Below are 22,310 nucleotides of genomic sequence, written 5' to 3'. Positions count from 1 at the left end.
CTCTGTTTAACAAACACTAATGTGGATTCAGAATAATTAATCCAGAGCTCTAGAGCAGCTCTTGATGAGTGCTTTCATAAATTTAAAATTGTGTGGTGACATGTACTGCCTATAATTTGGGTAGTTGTCTTAACCGTTGACAATTCAATGCTTTTTGTATCTGTAAAATTATTAACTCCTGCTGATGAACTCAAACTTTGTTCAGAAAAGCAAGCTGAAGGACACAGCTGTATATTGTACAAGAAATTCAGCAACAATGATAAAATGAATATACTTTAAAAATGGACGTAAATATGTCACCTATTTCTATAATTTAAAAATTTCAATATTTCTTAAACTTCTTGTAAGTTGACACAAACATTAGAAAAGTTTCAAAACATAAACAGACTTCTGTAATCGTAGATAAACACACTGTATCATCCAGCTGCATACTTCAAATAAAAACAACTATCATCTGAAAGGCAGATTTCTGGGGAATAAAACACTAGACAAATGGCAAGATTGAATGTCATGAGTTGATATGTACCCTAAAGGTAATTATGAATTGAATCATGTTTAGATTAGGAAAAAAACCCTCTGTCTATCACAGGCATAATCTCAAGAGTACTCCATGTCACACTTTTAACTTGCTGTGCTGAAACTGCTAGAAATATTTGTATTCAAAGACCAAATATAATTTGACACATTGCATATCAAGGAGCTGTACTGAGATTAAGGAATAAAGGATAGAAACCTTTATGTCTTCTCTCTATTTCCCATACACTGGTTAATATATACATTTCCAAACCAATGAAACTAAGGCAATCAAGACTCATTTTCTGCTCCCACTTTACTTGCAAATCACAACCCTTAAGGTATTCTAAAATTTTCAGACAAGAAAACTGGCGTCTCACTAAGGAGAGTAAGCTCTCAAAAGGTTCAAAGTGATACTAACAAATTTCAAAATATTAAATATGCCACTCAGCTCCTAGGAGCAATCCTGGTGATGAAAGTCCCAAGCCCCAGAACTACAGAAGAGCCCTGACACGGAGATTGGATTTCAAGTATTACACCAAATAATTTAATCTTCTTTGGGCATAGATTGACACAAGGGCAAAAAGTAGTGAAGTAGAGTAACACTGAAACGAACAGCAGCTGCAGTTAATGGGGGAGGGCCCTTGCTGGAGATAAATAAAATTGCTTTGTATGGAGGAGATGATAAAAGAAAATGTCTCTAGGTGAAAACTTAAGACCCCTGAGCTTAGTTCTCAGTTTTTCTAAATTTCTATCACTACAATTGACATATCCACTATATATTTCTACATATGTAAATGCATGTACATGCACACACATACACATACACATATATACATGTGTCTTCTGTGTATACTTACATCATGTATGCATATAAAGTCATAATATAAAAACGTTACAACTTAGAGACTTTGTTTTCGAGCAGAGGTAATCCATTTGGGCAGAAAGCCATGGATCTCAGGGTCCAAAGTGGTTTGGACAACTTGTTCAGTACTTTACCACACCCCTATCCTACCTGTGCCTCTTATTTTTCAAATGCAGAAATAGGCTCCCAAGTCCATATGAAGTTTATGCTTTAAAAAGATGAAGTTTTAAAAGTTGCTTTGCATATCAATAGACTAAATCAAAAAGTGGTCACTAAAAATTTTATCCATTAAGAAAGCCAAAGCACACCTATAAGTTTGATTTTGCTTTTAAATCACATTCCAACAACTTCCACAAAGGTCATTGAGTTGTTAAAATGCAAAAATAAATCTTTCAGGTCAAAAGCCAAGTAGGTAAACAATAGAGATTTTTCTAGATGTACTGCATGTAGTACAGCTAATTTACTCTAGCTTCTTTACATAGAATTAAAAAAAAAAACCAAAGAACCAAAATTTTACAGTCACTCAATATTACAAAACACTTTTTTTATGTTTATAAGTTCAATACTTAATTGCATTTAAAATACATTATTAAAATATGCTTGTGTAGTTTGCATGCTACTGCTTGGAAGCTGCAGAAGTAAGAGTAATTCAATTATCTGATTATCTGTTATGACTAACTTGACATACAGCAGGCATACATTAGAAAGAAAATAGTTGCTGCTCCATAAGCATATAGTGACTGTATTCAATCAAGCTCACATGAAAGTGAGAGTTCCATGTGGTGATTATAACACAAAGTGTTTTCTGCATCAGCTACAAAATAAGATCCCATAACAATAATAAGTAGTAGACTATATTTAAAGCTTTAAGAAGCATGCAAGTGCTACTAGGACCTCAAAACATGACTTTCTAATATTTGCATAGCTCATATGCAACCTGGTGGTTGCGTACCTGGGATATTTGCAGTGACAGCCATCCTCTTAAAGTAAGTCAAATTATTAAAAGGGATGTACAAAGACTATTAGGAAGCCCAAAATCTGGTTTTACCTCTACAATTGTATTAATTTCTTTTTTGTTTGTATATCATGTAGTAAAGAATTCTGACTGTATAAATTAATTTTGCATTTAGAGGAATTTGTATATACTTGCTTTACCAAGGATGACGCGTTAGAAATTCCTGGGTAAATCACTCACACGTCAGTCTAATATTCACAAAAAATCAACTTTGTCTAGGATCTCAAAGTTGATTTTAAAAGAGTTTTCAAAACACTGCTGATTATTTCTTTACTTTTCTTTAGCTTTATGTCTTTTAAAATATGATGATGGCCTGAAAATTCAGGCCAATTGGAAATAACTTGTAATAAGAAGGATGTCAGTCTCTTCTCAAAAGTAACAAGTGATAGGACAAGATGAAACAGGCTCAGGTTTCACCAAGGGTCGTGTAGATTGGACATTAGGAAAAATTTCTTCCCAAAAGGGTTGTCAAGTACTGGAACAGGCTGCCCAGGGAAGTGGTGTAGTCACCATCCCTGGAGGTATTTCAAAGATACATAGATGTGGCACTCAGGGACCTAGCTAGTGATGAACTTGGTAGTGCTGGGTTAATGGCTGGGCTTGATCTTAGAGCTCTTTTCCAATCTAAACAATTCCATGATTCTATGATTCTAAGGTAAGATTAGGCAAACTGCACCCTTTGAAAAATAAGGATGTGACATCTGAGTTCTATAATTTTAGCTACTGTATCTCTTCATGCCATCTCATATATCCTATGTGAAGAGTCAACGCAAGCTGAAAAAGTGTGCTAATAGAGAAGCAAATGAGGCTATACCAGCTAATAGATTATATCCTTTGTCTTAATTTGACTTAATTTGGCAAATTATTGGTAGAATACAATTTAAGTATGAGAACTATCAAGAGAAATTCTTTACTTCCAACTAATTTACTACTTATATACATCCACTGTGTTTATCGCCTAAGGCAGACAGATGCTTTTACACATTTTCTAGGTCTCATCTCTGGTAAAAACAAATTTTTCAAAAGTGAGGTCTGGGCAGAAGGTTAGTAGGAGGTAATGGTAAAATAATTTTTCCACGTAATGGAAATGTGATCTTTTAGTCACAATGGGTAAGAGCTTGGTTAACAAAATAATACTGCAGATATTGTGAAAACAGATTTCAGCGCAGGCTGTCAATGAGCCACACATTTCAGAGTAGAAGGTATAATAACACTGAAACCCACTAGATTCAGAGGAGAAAAGTATTGCCTGTAATCTCACCTGCCACTAAATAGAGAAGTGGATCATATCCTAGTGTGACTGATTAATAAGCTTCAGCTTTAACTTTTAGGTTTGGTTAATTATTTACTGATAACATTTCTCATTATATTATTTACCAATGTTGTGCATAAACCAAGTCATAAAACTATTCTGAAGCCTGTGAAATGTAAATATATGAAGCAAAGAGGGCAACTCACATACTTGTAATAAATACTGCACATCTAAGGAAAACATTTTTTGTTTCAATATTTTGTCAGATACAATACCCATTGAGAGGACTCCTAAAATTACAATATAACTGGAATCTAGGTTCTCATATATGTTTCTTCAATTTTTTTTTTCCCCTCTTATGGATCATAAAACACCAAGAAAGAATTAAAATCTTGCATGAACTAGTACTGTTGACTCAGGAATGATTCTGCTGCACCACATTATATGAGTTGGCCCCATTTCATTACCCTTCCTTAAAATGTGCCACCATCTTACATAAAATCAGCCCATAACTCCTTTAAATTTAGCTCATCATCCAGAATTAATGTTTTTTGAATGAATAATAGAATCTGGTGAATTGGAAGGGATCCACAAGGATCGAGTCCAACTCCTGGCCCTGCACAGGACACCCCAGAAATCACATCATGTGCCTGAGAGCATTATCCAAAACAGCTTGAACTGTGTCAGGCTTGGTGCTGTGACCACTTTCCTGGGGAGTCTGTTCCAGTGCCCAGCCATCTCCAGGTGAAAAACTTTTTCCTGACATCTGACCTAAACCTCCTCCAACTCAGTTTCATGCTGTTTCCTCGAGTCCTGTCACTGGTCACAGGAGTGAAGGGATCGGTACCTGCCCCTCTGCGTCTTTGATGTTGAAGACCACAATGAAGTCTCCTCTCAGTCTTGTCTTCTCCAGGCTGAGCAGACCAAGTGACCTCAGCCACTCCTTGTTTGGCTTCCCCTCCAAGCTCTTCACCATCCTTGTTGTCCTCCTCCCTAATAGCTTAATGCCATTTTTGTATTGTGGCACCCAAAACTGAACACAGGACTCAAGGGGAGGCAGCACCAGTACAGAGCAGAACAGAGAGGGACCAATATTAGGTAGTTCTGTTCTCAGAAATGGTTCCCAATAATCATTGCTATAATACCAGTGGAACACGAACTGTGCTTGAGTTGGGAAAAGCTGTACGGACAGTAACAATTCACCTATAGAGGTACCCGAAACAAAGAAACAAAGACCTCAAACAAAACAAAACAAAATTCTAAGAAACCCATTGTCAACAGACATAGTCTGGTTTGAATGAAAGTTCAGCCCTCAAATTTGCTGCTCTTTCATTTAGTATTTTCCCTCAGGAATAATGATCAAATTGTTGTCATAACTCCAGTATAAACTAGTATGTATTTTTTTTTTTATCAAAGTAACATATGTAGTAAGCTATATAGCTTCCTCACTATGTTACTTATCAGTGAAGACTAAGTGTGTGAAAGCCAAGTGAACATGGCAAACGGATACTGGGAAGACCCACTTTAAGAATTATCAGTCTCTGTGATTTCTAGAGTGCAAGAGGGAAAGACTGGTAGCACCTGCAGTGCTTTGCTGGTGCAGAGACATGACTGGGCCCTTGCAGCCTTCCTAAAGAACACTCACCTCAAGTAGTCCGCTATGCTTTGGTGAGGAGGACAACTTGAGTTTATGAAAATGGCAAACTCCTCCTATTTCCATTAGCCAGTTTTATAATATGAAATAAATATATTTCAAAATGCTTAAGAATACGTATGTGAACCTATTTTTTTCTTTTTATCTGTGTTTTGATAACACTGTTATCAGCCACTGCTATGGTGCATTTGAACTGGCATTTTAAGGAGACTCTAATGAGATGCAATAAAGCTCAGACACTGCAGATGAAAAACATAACTGAGCCATTATTTCCATTCTCCTCATCTACCATTCACTACATATCATGTGGTGCAAAGATGGCACAGCTTTGCACACATAAGTGAACTACTTGAGATCAAATTAGTTCTCAGAACAAACACTCATACAATTAGAACAAATATGCTGATTGTTGGAAAAACATCTGGGGAAAAAAAAAAGAAATATAACTCTAGGCAATCATATATTTCAAATATTCAAGGCAGAGGAAATAGAAAACATAAACACTGAGACCAGCATTGCTGTTGACTTGAAATATCTTCAACCCAGACTGGTGGGTTATGTCACTGAATATAAATAGAGAGATTATATTGTAGTTACTATCATTAACTTTGTATTTCATAAGGAAATTGCTGTTTAGACCTTATAATTAAGATAATGACCTACTTATTTTAGAAACAAGATGAAGAGGGAAGAATGATAGCATTTCTAAATACACTTGTGAACACAAATTTTTTTTGTCACAAATAAATATAATTTAACTAAACCCAAAGAATTTCTAGTCTTACTGCCTAATCTTTATCTTGTCCAGCTATGAAACTGGTCCAGCTTCTATAATCTCATGAAATTTGTTTCTCCACGAGTGGAGAATCCAAACTTAATTCTAGCTGCATCACTCATCACAGCACATTTCCTGAAGAGTGATACCAGAAGAGTATCTTCTAAATAGGCATTTTTTAACAGAAGGACAGAAATGTGAATCACAAAACCTTAAGACAGGTGTTAAGGGAGAAAGAAATGTAATTCAACTTTTATTTTGGAACGAAAGAGACTAGAAGCTCCAAAATAAAGACTGCAACAAAAGATGTAAAGAGCTAGATATTCTTCACAGTGATGTATTTCAACTACTCTTCTATTACACAATTTTATTCACTAAAGGAAAGTAAATTAGTGCTCTAGCTGATGTTCAAGTGCACCTCTAAAATGGGATCCATGCAGCATTATCATTCACATTTTTGTAAGGGTTCCAATGTTTTGCTCTTGTCACTTTGTCATCTTCACTTAGGATTTTTTTTGTGTGGATTTTTGTGGATAAAGTTATTAATGCAGGCTTCTAATATACCATAAAATTCAAGTTCTGAAAACATTTTGAAGAGCTTCAAATGTGCTATGAAACAGGTTATCTGTCCACGTGTTCTACTTCCCAACTAATAGGGCTTCACACACTATAGCACCCCCTGTTTTGGGGAAGCATTTCTTGACATTTAGCATTGTATTTCCTATTACTGCAGTGTGTCTCAGTAGTTAGTGAGAACTTTATCATTCCTGCATGTTACAATCTTTTATTCAAATGACTGCTTATTAACAGTCTGTTATCCAAATATAAATGCTTGAAATCACCCTTATTTATATCATTTCTGCTTAAGACAAGGGACTGCTGGCTCTGGAAACACATAGTAGGTACAGCTCTAATGAGACATGTTACAACAGGTCCAGCCATTCATTAAGATCTCTGAAAGCCAATTTTAAAATTCCCTGAAGTCTCCCAGCATGTAACAGAGGAAAAAATCCACCACATATGATGAAGATGGCTTCTGAAGAAGATTAAAAAATAATCTCCTCAGACATGTTCTGAGGTAACTCATGCTTTAATATACATATATGTTTAGGTGTAGAAATCAGAGTATAAGCACACTGATCAATTTTATGCACTAAGTTTCTGAATGTTTAATGGAATCTTTCATGCCAGTATTTCAGGATTAGTTAAATTTTCCGAACACAGGCATTATCACCATTTGAGCTATCCAGTGTGCTAAAGCAGCTGTTCCAACAGGGGCACAATCACATATTAAACTTTTGGTTTTTTGGTGTCTCCCTCCCTTTTGTAGAGGTGGACAATCAAGGGTGCCTTGAATAATACACATCAGTAGTTAAATGGAGGCTCTAGTGGTCAATGCACCTAAATACTGGTGAAGAGGGCAGTGAAGAAGACAGAGCCTGGCTCATCTCTGTGGTGAGTGACAGGCCAGCAGACAATGGACACAAATTAAATTACAATAAAATATATTTAAACCTAAGAAATAAAAAAAGGTTCACTGTGGAGTTTATTAAATACTCTTACAGATCTGGAAATATCAATATCCTTGGAGAGATTCAGAACCTGAGTAGACACAGCCCTAGGCAAACCTGCCTTAGTTGACCTGGCTCTATACTTTCTACTACACTTTTTTCTCCTCCTTACCCTTACTATGTTTTATTGTGACTCAAGAGATTTGGGCACAAGCAAATGTAAAATAAAATTATAGGGAGAGAATTCCTTGCATAATAACAACTCCTGAAGCAGTAGGTTGACATTATCCAGTGTAGTTACATTACTAAAGGACCTGGTGAAACTAGTGAAACAATGTTTTAGCACTTCTTCTACACAAAATTTTCCAGCAATGCTACCACATAATGTTCTTCAGATTGAAGAGCTGTAAATTTAGGCCTTGATAACATAATTATTTGAAAAATATGACAAGCGCTTGTCAGTTAATATTTGCCTTCAATCTTCCTTTTCTTCTTAATACAAGAAATGAAATGTCATTGTTTTGAACCTGAGTTATTAAGAAGGCTATTGCTCAAAGAAAGGTAGGATTTTCTTTCTGAAGAGCTTTTTAATTTTCATTATTTTTAGGATTCAATAACTTGTCCCTAATAATAGGATTTGCCACCTCTGCTCAGCACTGCTTTGAAAACTGGCTAATATTTAAAATGTGGAGCAGCGAAAACAGCAATGTATCTTGTCAAAAGGACGTGTCTGTTGAATGCTGCTGGGATGAATGCTAGGTCATGTTTTAATTAAATTCCTCATTAATTATCTGAAAAAAAGTACAAGGACCCTGCTAATGAGAGTTATGTATCCAAACTGGAAGGTGCCTTACAGACCAAACAACAGAGAAAAGTTTGGAATGTCAGGAAAGAAAATATCTTGTCTTTGATTTGGAATAGTTTTCATTATCTGGCAGAATTTAAAAAACAAACAAGTACAGAAATGAAATTTAACTCAGTGCGGTTTTTTTTTGAACCAATGTGAAAATGACCAAGAAAAAACGGTAACTGAAGGGATAGATAATTGAGATGTAAGAAGAGGATAAAAAAGTATCCTAGATTTAGACTGGCATTACTGACAAAGAAAGTTTACATCAGTTCAAGAAGAATTCTATTACAGATTTTCAACTTTCTTTTTCACCTTACAGGAGAAGCATCAGATATTTTAGGAATTAATTCTTTATCAAAATATGTTTGAATGCCATAATGAGAAAAATGCTAAGGGAATAGTAAGAAAATATTTTCAAGGGTTGAGTGAAAATCATGTTTCAGGCAACTGTATCTAAGCAAATGTTTACACCAAAACCAAAATATTTTTAACTTTACGATAATAAACAGCCTCTCCATGTTTCTTTAATATTGTATCACTATATTACCCAAAATATTACCCTAAAATTTGTGTTGAATTTCAGCTCTATTGAAGTTGAGGGTAAAGCTTGGTGGCCCCTTGATTTTTAAAACTTTCTTAAAGTGACAGTTTAGATTAAATGCAAAATCTGGCACTAGAAGTAATAAAGGCTACCAGTTTTTTCAGAGATACTGAGCTATTATCTTTTAATTTAGTTCACTTTAAGAGTTTTCCTTCAAAAAATAAAATTTGCAATAATCTAAAGTCCATGAGAGTTTCATTAGTGTTTGCAATAATATTAACTGTTATACCTAGTACAAGAAAATACATTACACAGGGCATGAAAGCAATATGAACTGTATTGATTCATTAAATGCATGTTTTCTTTTGCTATTGATGTACACAGATGATGAAAATGAATTTTGAATTTTGTTGTCTGTTACAGTTTAAGCAATCTCATTCATGTTACAGGAATGTGGTTTGTGCTTAATTTACCTTAAGCCAAGGCTAAATTTCTATAACCTTTGCAGTTCTGTTAACACTTTTTCCTACTCAGGAGTCTTCATGAATTCCTCTTTCTACCACTAAATTACATGGATCTGCATTTAATTATGAGAGCACTTACTAAGTGAAATAGAGGATAAATGAACTCTCATTTAACCTTAGCACCACTTGAAAACTGTAGACGTCAAAGATGATCAATAAGTGTTCAAAGCTTAAACCTTTTTCCTCTGGAACTGCTAGAGTCACTCTATCAAGAAGAAACACAACGACGCTGTTAGTATTTGGCAGACTATGCAACTATGACCAGGTTATTTCTTGTTCCATAGATCGTTGATCATATAATGTAACAAAATGTAAATTATACAGGCAATTGAAAAGTATCACATCAGAGAATTTTCAGATCACCTGAGGAAGACCATGTGGAAGGATAATTTTAATTTGCTCCATGAAATGGAAGCCTGGACCTTATATTTTAATTAGAAAAACTCCACTGCAAGAGAATAACACAGAATTTTTAAGAAGTAATTGATTTCACTAAGCTGATTTAACATTCAGAGGCTGTACTTAGTACACATGCATTTTCTCTTTTTCTTGCCTTAGCAGTAAATATAGCAAAAGACAGAGTTTAAGAAATGCAAAATTCCTCGGATGAGACAGAATGAATCAATGCTGCTGAATACAAGAGCTTTAACTAATTTGATTTGTTTTATCTTTTTTAAGGTATTTATTTAATTCTGTACCATTTTCTGATTGCAATTTATAGGCATCCCAGTCTTCAAACATAAAAAAAAAAGCAAAGACCGAAACAGTCACTCCTGACTTATTACGCAAAGAAAATTCAAATCTCGTTGAATGAAACATCACACTCACTGTCAAATTCTAAACTCAATGACCTTATAAAGAAAAACTTCCTGAAACACACAAATACTAACAAAAAGGTTTCAGTACAAGATATCTGCTGTATTTCTCAAGTAGAAGATTTTTATGCACATAACATTCCATGCACTTCTAATTTAATATAAACAAATATATTGCGCAAATTTCCTTCAAATTCTGATCCCTTCTAAACCAAATAACATTCTGCAATTTGCAGGGTGGGGAAATGGGATTAGGAAGGACTTTGTGTTGTACCTAGAATACTACCAAGCTGCAGGTTCTCAAACTAAAGGAAAAAAAAAACCAAAACAACAAAAGCAAAAGGAGATGTAAATGACCCTTTTTTCTCAACCATTAGTCTCTGGAAACAAACTTACCTGCAATATATCATCACTTTAAAAGTGTTAGTTCAACGTTACTTGGAAACAGTAGTTAATACATTACTGAAAGATTTCTGGGATGGATGGGTTTTTTTCCGCTTTCACATGCTTTAACTGCAATGTTCAGTCAGCTGTCAATTATATAGTGTTAAAAACATAGGCTTGCTGGGTTACAGAAAGAGTTTAGGTATGTTTCAACAGCAAAGTCATGTGCATATAAAGCCTTGAGTGGGCACTTGCTTGAAAAGGTTTACATTCTACCCTCATCTGCACCAGTGACCTTCTGTTTCTCTAATAAATCCTGTATGTCTATTTTTAAAACCTCTAGTAATGTGTTGTCATTATCTGTGCTTTTTGCTTTATAAACTCACTCCTTTATTACTTTTGAAAATTAAGACTAGTCAGTCTCCCCAAACCTTTTCCCCAGAACAGTCACAATTGTAAGATGATGTATAAATTATCTTGGACAATAAATAAAACACGTGTGCTTTACCCATTGATAAGTTGCATTAATTTTATTTTTTTAATTTACTGTAAAAATTCAGAGTAAAAAATAATTTTGCATCACATTAGGAAAGATCCCAGGAATGATTATATATTGTAAAACTTAGCAATTCAGATTTACACTACAGGATCATATCAGCTGCCAATGTTCAGCATAAATCTTTTTAATAGGGATTATACATGTCTATCAATGGCAGAACAGGATATTAAACCCTTCAGGCATAATGCATTTCTTTTTCAAATTGGGATGATGTATAAGCCTGATTTCGAAAAAAATTACCTTCGTGTATCCACTTGCTTATATTGAAACATGAGGTCCAGTTGAATTCAGTGAGACTAAAAAGAGGGGCTAAAATTTATGCAGTTGTCTTCTACTTTCTAGGTATCAATAATTATTTCACTGTTGCAATATATTGCAGGGATGCACAAAGTCTCTTAATTCAGATGCCTTGAGGAATTTTAGGATCTAAATCACGAAGAACTAAAATCCTCCACATATTCTGAAAAAGTTTGACATGAATGAAAATAAAAAGCTCCTCACTGCAGCTATGCACACAAAATATAAAACAAACTGTTCATGTTTTAATTCAATTACAAAAAGTTATTAAAATATTCAGTGAAAATTTTGGCATGTAAGTTTTTCAACTTAAAATTCTTCATTGCATCAAGGAGAGACAAATTAACCTATGGGCAACACAGAAACTTGATAGAAGCAAAGCCTGAAGGGTCACATATTTATCTCAAGATAAACCCTTATAAGAAAAAAAAATAGAAAAAACAATATGGAGAAATAGTCACAACCATTGCAGTTGTCTGTCAGTCAAGGAGAATCTAGAAAAACTAAGAGTTTCTAAGAAACTAAAACTCTGTGTTGGGACTTGTTCTTCAGAGAGCTGTCTTGATACTGCCCAAAGTCAGCAATGATGAAAAAAACATTGAGATCCCTTTAAAAAAACATTGGAAACGGCTGTAAAAAGTGGTTTAAAAAGTGACAAGTATGTACAGACAAAGACACACCTGTACGAGACTGCAGCAAACCTAAAAGTAACTGACCGCCTAATTTATTTCTGAACTGTTGGTATAAGTTGTCCTGAATAAAAGGTTTGAAAACAGAAGAGTAAAAGATTATGTGAGCAGACCAGCAGATATTTACTTGTAGTTGTCAAAGATTAATGATTTTTCTCTGAGCTGATACATGTGCTTCATGAGTGGAGGAAGGTGAGAGAATGAGAAATCTCCTGTCCACATATTTTAAAAAATTGATGTAAAATATGAAAGTTACTTTTTTTCATTTGTTTTGTTTTGTGTTTGGGGATGGTGAGGTGGTTTTGTTCTTGGTAGATTTTTTTATTGTTGTTTTGTTTGTTTTGGTTTGGTTTGGTTTTTTTAAGTGATCCGGCATACTGCTGAAAGCCACAAGAATAGAACTAATGATGACACCTATCGAGCTCTTCATGTGAATATGTCTTCACAGACAGCATAAAAGAGAAATGTCCAAATATTTATATTCATCTCATTAGACTGTATGAAGTATCAATTTTATCTCTCTTTTATCCATTCAAACTACTGTATGGCTGGAAATTTTTGGCAGCAGCTGTGTTCTCACTCACAACTCAATTTCTGCTCACAATTTTAACTCTGGAAGCAAATGAGATAAAACCCCTGGTTAATGACTAGTAACATGACCTGTCAAGGGTTGTTATTATCCACTACTTTTTTTTAAATTATAACAGTGAATTCTAGAGACATATATTGCACAGAAACACAAGCAATTTTAGAAAATACTATTTTTTGAATTATGGGTGTTTACTTAAGTTAATTTCTACTTTCCCTCTACTTGATGAAAATGGCAGCTTATGAGATTTGATGCATTCAGATCTATTACAGACCCACAGACTAACAAAGATTTCAGTCTTATTTTAGGGTTGAGCACAAAAGAAGGCACTTTGGAAAAAATTATTCCAATGACTCTAGCCTTAACAACCAAATGGATGCAGGTACTTGTTTTAAATCTTTGAGCTATGCATCGTATCTAATTTCTGCTTCTTCCCCTGTCAGATCAGGTGCCAGTAATCCATTCATCTTGTTCATTACAGCTTCTGTATAATTTTGGATTAGAGCTTTCAGACTTGGATTAAGCCTATTCTTAGTGCTTCTAAATCAGCATATTTGATTTTCTTTTTTCAGGAGCAATGCTGTAGAAGAATTTCATAGGGCATCCCTACTATTTCCTACATCAAACATGACACTAAGACCTCTCAACAGAAACAACTTCAAAACTAACACAGGCATTAAATTGGCAGTGCATTTCATGACACTCCAAAGTTATAAATGGCAAATAGGAGATGAAAGCCTATATGTATGAAACAGCATCAAAATAATATTTACACAGTGTTTCATAATTTATTTGAAAGCGTATAAATATATAACAGTCAATTTTTACTTTTTGCAGATGTATGTCTGAGGACTCTTGGAGGATATCAGTAAGATAAGCAAATTTTTATATGTGGCACACATGAGCTAAGTTCCTACCCACGATTGTAATAGAAATCTCTGAAACAACTAATGCATAAGTCTCATCTATCACAAAATTTTACACATTTATTTTCTTCTATTCTCACAGTCAGGCATTTATTTTCATGCTGCAGCCTGCTGGTATGGTCTGGTGTGAGTTCTTACAGCCTTGTCTAACCTTATTCCTTGTAGTCCTCTTAAGAGTAAAGGTAATCTTATACCAGCCAGCAGTCTCTCTCAGGCACAAATATATCTTAAGACACAATGTTAAGAAAAATATACTTCCTTGAGTTTTCATTCTTAATGACAAAATTCCTAAAATCTCAAAAATTATGTTTTAAATATTTCATCCTATAAATTTATATCAATGTTAAGTAAGTACTATGTCCCAAAAGTAAAAAAAAATCGAAAAAAGGAAGAGACTCCCTAGCAACAAAATAATGAAAAGCACTAATGATTGCACCACCTCTTTCAGCTGCAACATACAGCACCTCAATCATAATACATTTTATAAACATGAGTGAAAAGTTCTTGCTGTGTTTTACAGTTTTACACAGAGACATCCTTGTATGTTCAGTTTGAAACACAGCAAATATTTTTAAATTAAGGACCATTCTAAACTGTGTCCTTTGCTGCATTTATGAGCTTTCTCTATTTAGATATATATAAGGCACCCATCTCATTTTTTCTTTCTGATGATCTCTTTGAATCACACGCTCTTTGGATACTCACTGCTCTCATGACAAGATCTCTGTGCATTTGACCATGCATTATAAAATCTGTCTTCTTAATCTCAAAGTGTCTTGCCAGTATTTTCACTTAGTTTTTCTGCCTAAAAATTTTAAATGCACCATCATTTTACTTACAATGGGTCCTGTTCCAGACTAGTTCTAAAATTGTTTCTTTAAATTGGACTCCTTCACACACATGAACTGCAAGCATGCCTGCACAGTTTCCCCATGCACTCTGTGTTCTTCCTTCCTATTAGTCTCCACTTGGACATAAATATATGTGGATGTATTGGTAAATAATTCAGACAGTGTCAAGTCTACAACTGGTTTAATTAGTTACTTTTCCCAGTCCAGGAAGCAGAATTTTCTGTGTCAACATCTTAATCTCTATTAGGTAATGAAGCAGAGGGTGATGTCACCTACAAAGCTAAGTGCTGATATCAATCAGTCCTGTGACCTAATTACAGACCCATTAAAACTGACACAGAATACAGAACGCAGAGAGATGCTCTGTGTATAGTATATATTTCCTTTCTGGTTTTCCCTCTTTTGCCTCAAGTTAATTGTGTGCTATCTATAGATGGCTGGAACATTATCTCAAGAGCAGGGACTGATCAGCTTCAGGGTTCAAAAATTGATCCATTAAAAATAAATAGAAAAAATTCCCTGGAGCGTGGGCCAAATCTGGACACTGTAATCCTAGAGTATTACAAAAAAATAAACCTAGCCCATATTCCTTTTCAGGCAACCTTACAGGTAATTTAAACACTATTTTGTTTCAACTTCAATGTCTTTTAGAATTAAACTCACTTCACTGTAAGAAACAGAACTAATTACTCTTTCTATTGGAAGAGATATTCTTTCTTAATCCATATTTTATAGAAAGAGCTATACTTCACTATTTAGCTGCAGTGCAGTTCATGTTGCTAGCAAACCCATAAAACTAGAACAGAGAAATAGTAAAATTTTGGGTAAAACCTGACATTTTTGGATTTGTATTTCCTAGAATTCAAGTGCTGTTAGTGGCATTTGCTAAGCAGCTCCCATGTGTTCTGAAAGACAAAAAAAAACCCCAACATATCTGTAGTTTTTTTCACTTCCTGCAATTTCACTGGAGCAGCTAAAAACAAATAACCACTTTGAGTTATATAGGTCAAGTGAAAAAAAAAAACTGGTAATAGAAGTCTGAATTTCTGTGTCTTTTTGGATCTGTTTAAATAAATTTTAAATAAATTAAATTATAAAAGAAAATAGATCATAATAAATTCTTAAAACCAAAGGCTGTGAAAACACAGACAGCAGATTATCAGGTGCCAGAAGTAGCCAATTAGAATCAAACTCCTGTATACAAACTGACCCCTGCTGATCAGATCACACCTAAGGCATGCTTTGCAGGTGAGAAACAAGCCTGCCTTTCACCCTCAAGCTGCTTCCAAGGGTACAGCCTCTGCAGCAGAGTCCAGCCAAAGCAGTGCCCCATTGCCAAATGCCAGGACAGGACTCTGGATCACCACCGGCTGTCCTTGGCAGCTGCTTCAGCCCCAGTGTGGTGAGGCTGCACCCCACTGCCTCTGCATGAAGGTACACCTCCTCTACACAGCAAGGTTGGCATCCTGGCCATTTCAGGTTGGAATCTTATGCTACTTCCCTCAACTGAAGCGACGAATACAATTAAATCTTCCCCTTCTTCCTAATTTCTCATGCTGTTATATTTCACATGTGATCCTCACCTGCACTTTTGCTGCTTTAGTCCTAGAGTGGACGTGCCACTGAATTTACAAAGGGAAGCAATCTGATGAATATTCAATGATATTCTTTATGACTCCAAGAAGGAGCACACTACTTGAAGGCTACTTGAAGCTGCGATTGATTTCACAAAATACCAAGGTGTTGTACTTTTAAACAAGAATGGTTGCACAAAAGAAAACTGCAGACAAGTTCCAAATAAACTAGCTTCTAGTTCAGACTAGTCATAGTAATGATTGACTTCTCACTAAGTTTTGAACTAGTGTTTAGAAATCTGTCTTGAAATCCTTCTGACATATTTGGATGAGATGGATGAATATCTACTATTTTCATGATTTTTTCAAGAACACCTTCATATTGTGGTTGTTACACAATCAAGTTAATAAAATTTTATGACCCACATAAGCAATCTGAAAAGGTCTTAAAATATTTTTTCTTTTTTCAAGACATATGGCGTGATAAATTTATGATTAATTTCTCTGCCTTTTACATCATTATCTCAAATGAAATCAAATCATTTTAAACATAAGAATAATACAGATCAGTTTATACTGATTTTGAAACCAAAAATTATTTTGAAGGGAGAAAGAAATTTTTTCCAGCATGATATCAATTTTTAAATTACTTTCAGAGTGGAAAACCTTGAAAACCTCACATATTCAAAATTTAAGTTTGCAGTTTTTTGCAAGCTTCAGTCAACTTCCTGCTTTAAAATGTTTTTCAACTCCATTTCAAAAAACACTCAAAACATTCAGTGATATTTCTGAATTTTCAGGGAAGTAAAATACCAATTAGTCTTGCAGTAGGCTAAAATCCAATGTTAACTCAGAGTACACTACTTTAGGCAATTAATTTCTTGGTTTATATCTTGAAAAGTAAGGCCAGCATTTAGCAACACTTGCAAGAAGGCTGAGTTCCTTCAGTCCCATCATAAATACACATCTGTGACAAGGTAGCTCTGAAGCTTTCATTTGCATTTATCAAGTTAGGCTTTCACACAGACATGAAAATGTAGGCTTCTCCATGTATTTTCATATAGTAATTTTAAAAGGTAATTACATCAAAAGCATACAGTATGCATTCAGTACCTTAGCAAAATTGTACACATGTTTATAACCATATAAAAAGGCAAAATATGCATAAGAGCATTGGGAATATCAGGTAACTTCATTCTAAATCAGAGAAGCAAAATTAGATATCTGGGTTTGGAACAGACAAATCTAAGTTGGACTCTTAGGCATGGAGCAAAATAACATATATACATAAGCTACAAGCAGAAGTTTCACTCATCTGGTACACAGCCTCTGTGCCTTTTGCAAGTTTCCATTTACTTATTTCATTAAGGTTTATTAAGTCAGTAAGGCAGATTCTTTCGAAAGCACAAGCATGAACTTTATTGGTAGTTCCTTGCACTGCTTGCTCAAGAAGGCTTACATCACCAGGAGAAGATTTTAAAGTACAGCTTCAGATAACCATAAACTCATTTTTTAAACTTCAATATGAAGTCTCAGAGAAAGATTTTATATATATATATATATATATATATATATATATATATATATATATATATTTACCAATTATTTGCTACAAAAACTACCTCGGCCTTATTCTGATTATTATACAACATAACGTCTCTCACATGGGAAAGTTGGAAAGTTACAGTCTTCTCTGCCACCAAGGACTATGTTTACTATGGAAACTACTATAATCAAGTAATTTGAAGTCGCTTTGGTAACCTGACTATAACACCATTCTTTAAAGTGTCAGAAATGTTGAACTGCAGATTAAATAATCCACTTGAAATCCATATGAAATCAGATGGTAACCTGTCCATCTGAAACCATCTAAAATGACAGAAATACTAAACCGAGTAAAATTAAATAATCTGGTAGATGGAATGAGAAAGGGCAGACATGTTTTGCTTCTTTTGTTTTTCCTCATAATATGTTATTTTTTGTCCACTGTTTCACAATTATTTCTCCGTAACTGAGAGAAAGTGAGGATTTTATGAAGGCTTAAAAATTATGTAAAAACAAGCACTGCATGGGAACACTGAAGAATCAGACTAGACAAAAATATATCAATGTCACAAATACATCTGAAGCTAAAGCATACTGATTTAAAATTATTAAATATTTTACTTGGTGTCTTGTTTCATCAAGAACCAGTAAAGTGAGATCTATTTTTTTTACACATTTTTCTCATGACTCAATATAAAAATATTGCCTTACCATGCTTCTGAAAGCTACATGTATTTAACATGAATACCATGAGCTTCTATCCTTAGACTATGAATCAAATACAATCTGCAAGACAAATTGTGCCCTGAGGAACAAGTATGTATCTTAATGGGAGTCAGGAAAAGGCCGAGGAGATTTTTCATTTATCCAAAAACATTTTTCCCAGATGTCACTGGCAGATGTGTAGAGTCTCATCAAAAGTTCAACAGCTTTAAATTCCTTTCTCCAATACAAAATGTAGGTATGCTGACAGATAAGAGAATAATAGGCTAAATATGTGAATATTTGCTGATTTCTCTCTTGTCATATATTACAATACTTCAAATATTGTTTCTCCAGGGAAAAAGACTGACAGTAAAAGAGAGGTGTTTGTGGTTACAAATGCTAGGAGGCAAAAAATTATTCTGAACCTATTCACTGTGAATGGTATTATACGAAGGTAGTGTACAGAACTCAACTTCTAATTTCCAAAGGCTTCAAACCTGTTATTGAACATCTAAACATCTAAAGCAAAGGAAAAGAAAAGAATCCTAGAGGTCAACAGTCTTGAGCAGGTATGTGGTTTTTAAAGAGAGCTGAAATAAATATAGTCTTTGAGGGAGGAGGAAACTGAGTTTGTGTTTACTGGTTGTTTTTTTAGTAGAAAATTATTTTCGGAAAAAATCTGTACATCACGCTATAGGCTTGCAGTACCTAACAACCACGAGATGTTTGTGTCACTAGCCAAACTTCTACATGCTCCTTCTATCAGGTCAAATGTGAACAAAATTACACAGATCTGATGGGAATGTAGAAGAGAAAACAGTCTATGTTGGTGAAATATACCTCTTCAAAAAGGAAACTTCAGGTGTGGATTGAAGTAATAAAAGAGAGACGAATTTTGGTTTTACTGTTGTGAGAAAATATCTCATCTAAGACAAAAAAAATATCCTTTGAAAGTTTGAATTTTTTTTGTAGCCTAGGAAAAATAAATCTCAGCTTATTTTCAAACTGAAAGCAGAAGGCTAGATCCAGTTGAAAGAAAGAGAAAAATAGGGTAGGAAGGACTTCCGGGAAAGTTAAACTACACAAATATATTTCCCAAACGTAATAGAAATAATCCTTTCCAGGCCCTAGCACTTTTTGAATGTATGAAGACCATAATTTCCTCTGTTTAAGGTCCTGAACATGCTAAGGGATAACTAGACCTAAAATGAAATTAGCATCAGCTCCATTTCCTTAGTTCCCGGCAAGCTTTGCTGGTACATTTACAAAAGTAGAATCCAATTTACTGAGTTCAAACATTTTGTAACTGAAGAACAGTGTTAGATAGGCTATTTTTAGACTTGTGAAAAAGCAGTGATGAATTCCTTAGTTTATCTTCCGTTTCTACCTACTGATGACTTTCTATTGTCTCCTTTATGGAGTTACTCATAATTTATTTCTATGCTCTTTAACATCTATCTGATAGAAATATTTATTGTACCTATTTTAAACATAGTAATATGTGTTGCACATACAATTTTTTACAGCTTTTTCCTGGACATTCTTATTTGGAAATTTTTCTCAGTACCTACAGCACATAAAGAAAGCAGTAACTGTTTAGTCAGAAAGAACATAGAACCTTGCTGATTTTTTTTATTTTGCAGGTGCCTATATCTAAATTTCTAGACAGAAATACAATTTCAGATAAAATAGAAGCATATTTACACCTAATTCCCCATACTTATCAAAAAAAAAAAAAAAAAAGGAGTTTCCTTTCAAAGGAACTACATCTGAAGATGAGTAATAGTCACTAATGTTCAAAAGCACTCACCATTACTCTCACACATAGCAGCAAGATTAATAAATAATTAACAACATTTCCAAAACAAACATACCTCAAAGACACTGGTGTCTTAATTCTTCTGGAGAATTGCTACCTCAGCTGCCTTTTTGTCTTCTGGTCTTGAATTTGTTTTGTAGCCTAGGAAAAATAAATCTCAGCTTATTTTCAAACTGAAAGCATAAGGCTAGATCCAAGGGGAAAAAAAAACCAACACTTAATAGCATTGCAGTTAATTCTGCTGTAATCCTGCCTCATTATCTTAAGCAAATAAATCTCTAAAAAGGATTACCTTTTTAAAAGCAAATTAGAGAACTGAATGTCATCTGTGCAGGGAGACATTCTTTTAAAATGTAATCAGCAAGGAAGCTCATAAATAGGACACTATATAAAAATATCCTATCAGGCAATCCTTAGCAGATTTTCAACAGATGTGTATGTAACTATGATTTCACAAATTCCTAAAATAAAATGTATTGAGATCATTTACCACAAAATTTCAGGAGTCTAGAAAAATGTACTCATTCAGATTCTAGAGAAAGAACAATATCAGAAAGAATTGTTCTTTATGTATCTTCAACTGCAAGTGTTCTTGCCACACCACCCATGTCAAGAATGGTAAATGCAGGGACTGGGAGAATGGAAACCCTAAGCCCACTGTAGGAGAGGGTCAGGTTTGAGACAAAGGAACCTCAATGTTCACAAGTCCATGGGACCCAATGACATTAACTTGCAGGTCCTGAGGGAGCTGGCAAACAAAGTTGCTAAGCCATTATCCATAATTTTTGAAAATTCATGGCAGTCAGATTTGTGCTTACAGCCCGGAAAGCCAATGGAATCCTAGGCTGCATCAAAAGGAGTGTGGCCAGTAGATTGAAGGAGGTGATTCTCACCCCCTCCTCTGCTCTTGTGAGACACCCCCTGCAGAACTGCATGCAGTTCTGGTGTTTCCAATTTATGAAGGACATGGAATTGTTGGATCAAGTCTAGAAGAGGGCCACCAAGTTGATAAGAGGACTGGAGTACCTCCCCTGTGAAGACAGGGTGAGAAAGTTGGGGCTGCTCATCCTGGAGAAGAGAAGATTATGTGGAAACCTCACAGCAACATTCCAGTATCTTTCCCTACAGGGAAGCTGGAGAGGGATTCTTTGTCAGGAACTGTAGTGATGGGACAAGAGGTAACAGGTACAAAATGAAAGAAGTGAAATTTAGGTTAGATATTAGGAAGAAGTTCTTTACTGTGAGAGTGGTGAGACACTGGAACAGGTTCCCAGGGAGGTTGTGGATGCCCCAACACTGGGAATGTTCAAAGTTTGGTTGGACAAGGCCTTGAGCAGCCTGGTGTAGTGGGAGTTGTTGCGACTTGATGATCTTTAAGGTCCCTTCACACTGTTTAACATTCTGATTCTATGCAAAACATAGCAAGAGTAGCTATTTAACTGCCATGCCTCCCACTCCTGCATACCATTATAATTTTTGATTTACTGAGGAGAATTTAAAAAAAACCAAAAACCAGGCAAGGTTATGATGTTTTTACTTTATTTCAATAACCATGTAAAATTCAGGAGGCATAGACCCTAGGTGCATCTTAACACTCATTACACATTTTTAGAAATGCACATGGAGTATATAAGCAGTGAAGAAGCAGCAGACGCTATCGAGAGAAATCAAACTACTGAAGTCACTATCATCGTTAGAATGCCTTATGTTTTCTCAGAAAAGGTTTACCAATTTTAAGCACTTTTTGATATATTTAAGTTAGAAATAGAAACCATGGGTTATCACACTCTTGAGAAAAAAAATCAATACTATTACAAAAATATTTTTTTCATTAAGAAGAAACCAGTCTGTGATTCTGTGACAACTTTATTATTAACTTAAAAGAAAACAACAGACCTAAACAGACCTGTTTAATAAAAAACAAATTGCCATTTACATTTTTAGCTTCCTTTTTACTGATCTTCTCGGTTTCAGTTTAAAATACTCTTTATCTTAATCATCCTGCGAGTTACTCCTTTCTTCAAATTATTTCATTTATCTGTACCAAGTTATTTTAA

The 22,310-nt window shown here is 34.7% G+C and overlaps 1 protein-coding gene and 1 long non-coding RNA gene across 10 annotated transcripts in view; one reads left to right on the top strand and one right to left on the bottom strand.

Annotated features, from left to right (window-relative positions):
* The window catches only part of CDH18 (cadherin 18), a 522,886-nt gene that overhangs the window by 286,882 nt on the left and 213,694 nt on the right, over positions 1 to 22,310 (bottom strand). For 7 of the 8 annotated variants that reach the window (XM_048311338.1, XM_048311426.1, XM_048311373.1 and 4 more), the window contains one exon: positions 20,309 to 20,394. The gene's annotated coding sequence lies outside the window, so the exon portion shown is untranslated. Of the gene's footprint in view, positions 1 to 20,308; positions 20,395 to 20,545; positions 20,625 to 22,310 lie in introns of those variants that run through there. The other variant, XM_048311390.1, reaches the window with a different exon arrangement.
* The window catches only part of LOC125329451, a 51,200-nt gene that overhangs the window by 20,623 nt on the left and 8,267 nt on the right, over positions 1 to 22,310 (top strand). The window lies entirely within an intron of this gene.

Source organism: Corvus hawaiiensis, chromosome 1 (assembly GCF_020740725.1).
Source record: "Corvus hawaiiensis isolate bCorHaw1 chromosome 1, bCorHaw1.pri.cur, whole genome shotgun sequence".
In the NCBI taxonomy this organism is placed as follows: domain Eukaryota; kingdom Metazoa; phylum Chordata; class Aves; order Passeriformes; family Corvidae; genus Corvus; species Corvus hawaiiensis.
Note: the sequence above shows the minus strand (reverse complement) of the source record. Positions and strands in the feature narration are given on the sequence as shown.